This window comes from Carlito syrichta, unplaced genomic scaffold (genome assembly GCF_000164805.1).
Source record: "Carlito syrichta isolate Samal-C Ts95f unplaced genomic scaffold, Tarsius_syrichta-2.0.1 Scaffold312036, whole genome shotgun sequence".
Classification (NCBI taxonomy): Eukaryota; Metazoa; Chordata; class Mammalia; order Primates; family Tarsiidae; genus Carlito; species Carlito syrichta.
The window spans coordinates 519,281-523,720 of NW_007256132.1; the positions used below are offsets into that span (position 1 = coordinate 519,281).

Sequence of the window (4,440 nt, forward strand, 5' to 3'; positions counted from 1 at the left end):
CTCTCTGCCTATAGAGGTGTGATTTTGCTGTGTTTTCTCTGTAAGTGGAATATATTATTTTCAATAATAGTATTAGAGTTCAAGCAGAGGCTTTAACAACTGAGTGACTCAATGCATTTTCTCTCTCTCTCTCTCCTTCTTTACTCTGAAAATATCATGTCTAAAATAGTTCTGATCTTTAGATTTTTTATTTGAAAGAGACAAAGAGAGTAGAGCTTCAGCAGCTAATGTGAGCAAGAAATACTTCTTATTTATTTATTTTTTTGTTTAATTAAAAGCCACCAAAATCCATGGGTTGTTACTGCAGCAAAGTTAATCAATATAAATTTTATTTGTAAAATGTTGAAATGACAAAAACCCACTTAAGTTTTGTGCAGAGTAAATGAAAGATATCATATTCAGGTCAGTGTTTGTTATAGCAATTTTCTAAATAATGATTTCAACTATAGTTAATATCATTATTAGAATAAGCCTCTTCTCTTCATAATTAGATTTTACATATTTTGAGGTCAAAGGCAGTGATTTCACTTTAATGTAATAGAGTAACTGGATGAAAAAGGGAGCAAACTTTTTTGGGCATACTTAATATATTCTGGGCCAGGATTATAACATAGATGAAATCATTTTGTTCTCACAATACTGAGTAATATATACTATTATAACCCTTAGAAGTGGTAAAACGAAGCTGCTTCATGAAAACTTGAGACTGCTTGAGGAAGTCATATGGCCAAATAAGAGATATAGACAAAATTTGGACTTGGCTCTAAATCCACGATTCACCCATTGTACAAAGCTGTCCAGATAGTATCTTATGTGCAGAATTCTTGGAAGATTGGCCCTCAAATTGATCAAGCAGCTTCTCTAACCCAAATTCCAGAATCACATCACCACTGATTTATGCTATAATGTTGCGGTTTTTAGCTTAAGTCCCCGTAGGAAGATTTGTTAATCTGGCAAGTATAAGAGCGGGTCCACATCAGAGTGTATGTAGCTTATTCTGTAGTCATATTTGTTTGTCGAGAGACAGGGTTTCTCTCAGTCACCCAGGTTGGAGGGTAGTGGCAATCATAGTTTTCCACAACCTCAAACTCCTGGACTCAAGCAATCCTCACACTTCAGCCTTCTGAGTACTTGGGACTACAAGCACATGCCACCACACCAGCTAATTTTTTAATTTTATTTTTTATTTTTGTAGAGACAGGGTCTTGCTCTGTTGACCAGGCTGGTCTTGAGCTCCTGGCCTTGAGTGATCCTCCCACCTTAGCCTCCCAAAGTACTGGGATTACAGGCATGAGCCACCACACCCAGTCTCTGTAGTCATATTGTATATTACAATGTGTATTACATAAATCCAAGATAGATAAAGAGGCCTGACTCTAGTCAACTGGTTGCTGACCCTTAGATTAATCTGTGTACAAAACTGCTCCAACTTAAATATGTAGATTTGGACTCAAAGAACTGTTAAACAACCAGCAGCTCTGAGATCACCCTTAGATCACAAATATGTGTATGCTGGTGCATGGCTGTTTTGGAGGTGGGTAGACCCGAATGCTTGTACTACATTTTATAATAAAAGTACCCACTGTGTAAACTGATTGCACTGACTTCCTTCTATAATGTTTAAATAACTAATCTTTGATATATTTACCCAGTTGGTATTTCTTTCTAGTCTCATTGTCCGTCTGAATATATTCCTGATATTTATCAATAAGGTGGCAGCGAAATCTTCAATGAATAAATAATGACTATTGGTTGCTAAATTATGAAATAAACCTGACCTGACAAGAAATAAGAAATATTTCCCTAGCCATCATTCCTTTATTTTGAAATGGAGGCCCATTTACTTCCTTAGTCCTTTGATTTTTCTACAGCATAAAGGATGAATATAAAAATACATATCTATTCTATGTAACTGTGAAATAGTCATGAAGAAACCTCTTCGGAGACTCCTAATTTTAAAAACATTGGAACACTTCAATGTTGCAACATGTCTTAACTAAAATGTATTCTTTTTATAATTCAAATCTCACACTTACCATGTCTCAATTAACTAGTTTTCCAGGAGTATATGATATAGGATAGGAGGTCGAATGGAATATGATAGAAATGATGAATTAAAAGATTTTCACAGTCAAAAGAGTGAACAAAGCAATTTATTGATGGGCTAAAATGATTGAGAAGAAAATTTCTTATATGACTATTGCTTGTGATATGTCATCAATCCACCAAATTCATTTGTCCTTTATTTGTTCCAGTTTCCAAAAGCAGGCTCCAGTCCTGAGAATAGTGATTCATGTTTGAGTGCTGTTCTTTTGGATTTCTTTGGAAAATCACCTTAAAACAATAAAGTATCTTCACCCTTAACTCGATTTATTTGGTTTTGTTGGAAAACACGACATGAGCAACAAACGAAAAATGCTGTATTCTCTGACAATGGCTCAGCTCTTGGCAACAATGAAAGAGAATTTCAGCTCTGAAAAAATTCCTAAAGGCTTTCCTGTGCTCCTTTTGAGGAGTGAAGAACTACGCCCTCTTCACAGAGAATATGGTGTGACTTAGTTGTAGACAGCCTAGTTCCCATATGTGAAATAGAGCTTGTCTTTTCCAGTCATGATTATCGTGGCACCCTGGGGAAATTTCCTCTTGTCTGGCTTTGCTTCCTTCTCTTTTCTCACAACCTCAATCCTCTTGTTCTTAACTGCAGAGTGGTAGTGAACAAAAGACTTGACCATTAACCTCCACATATGAGATTCATTAAGTTCTTTATCTAGTGGGCCATAATTAATTCAACTACACTATACTGAATTATAATACTTTTGAGGGCTATAAAAGCATTTTTTTCCCAAAGATGAGCACTCTGTTAAAATTCTCTAATGTTTTGCTTCCATCCTGAAGTTCCTGATAACCACTGATTTTAATTAAGGAGATATTGTGTATGTGTGTGCACACATGTCTGCACACAAGTGGATGAATGCAGTCGCACACATTTGGGTGAAATCTGTGGAGCAGGAAATATTTCACTATGTCTAAAAGATTATCTTAAGGATCCCCACTGCCTTGTCACCATCTGAAAGCATCAGCAGCTCAGGAGGCCGGGTAGAAAACTATGTGAAAGAACCTTCTGATGTCATAATTTCTGGGTGTCGCTGCAACATTTGATGATCACTCCTTTGCTAGTTCCAGCCTTCTATGGAAGGTCAGTAGAAGCAATTGATTTATTCACCTTTATAGAACCAGACAGCCTATTTTGTTTGTCAGTGAATTATGCCTTTTCAATTTGGAACCCAGCCAAAGAGGTTTCCAGTGGAAGGAGATTCTTTGCTTGGGCTGGAACCAGGGCTGAGCTCCCGAGCCACCTGCAGTAGGAAAGAGATATCACCCAAAAGGCAACTCTGAAGATGCCCTGGAAGACACTGCCTGACAATAACTGATGTGCCCATCACTATGCAACAATGCAAAAGCCACCTGCATGAAGCAACAAGAAAATGTATCCTAAATAGCACCTTTATGCCATCTGTAGAGGTTTAACTAGGTCAAAGGTAACGGACCAGGATCATCTTATGATCTGGTAAAAAAATAAAAGTGGTGGCCTTTGCATAATGAAAAAAAAAAACAGAAAAAACCAAACAGGATTATCTTAAACAAAAATGCTACTTTAAAAAAGTTATTTATGCGTGGTCTAACATTTCAAAATATTTCTTGTGTTTCCTAGTAAAAGTTTATAAAGAAAAGATGTTGTATTTTAAAAATGTTTGGGGGAGGAACTTTGTATCCCCTGTAGAGTTTTAGATGTTAAGTTATATGTAAGAATGCTTGCAGCTTCTAAAATGGATTCTTTTTTCAATTTATGTAGTAAACCAATAAGAATGTCTATGTATCTTATTTGCAAATAGTGGAAATATATTAATTGCTTATTTGTATGTTTAATGTAAGACATGTATATTGTCTATCTACATAGGTATCTATCATTCATCTATCTATTCAACTATCTGTGATCTTTTATTTCCAATTGCATGAAAGCCCTTTCCACTTTTCCTATGAACTACATGCCTGATTTACTTTAAAATGTATAAATTACAAATCCACTTGCAGCTGTTCTAGTGGAAGCAGGGAACGGAAAATTTATTGAAAATCTTCATCCTGATGTCACAGAGTCAGCTGCATTTTGACATATTCATAGCATGACTCATCAGCCCACCCCTCCTGCCTGATATAAGCATCTTTCTCATTTGATTAATGACATTATCCTCATCCCCATTCCCTGAGCTGAAATCCTCAGGGTCATTTCCATTGCCTCATCTCCCTTTCTTGACAGATCCCATCAGTCAGCTAGTCTTATTATTTTGATTTCCTCAAAAACACTAAAATGATTCTTCTCTCCTCCATGCCAAATAAAGCTGCCTTAGTTTAAAGTCTGTTTTCGTTAAGGTACTAGATGGG

At 36.2% G+C, this 4,440-nt stretch overlaps 1 pseudogene; it reads left to right on the forward strand.

Annotated features, from left to right (window-relative positions):
- Window positions 1-3,264: 3,264 nt before the first annotated feature.
- On the forward strand, window positions 3,265-3,500 carry LOC103271949 (annotated as a pseudogene).
- The last annotated feature ends 940 nt before the right edge of the window (window positions 3,501-4,440 follow it).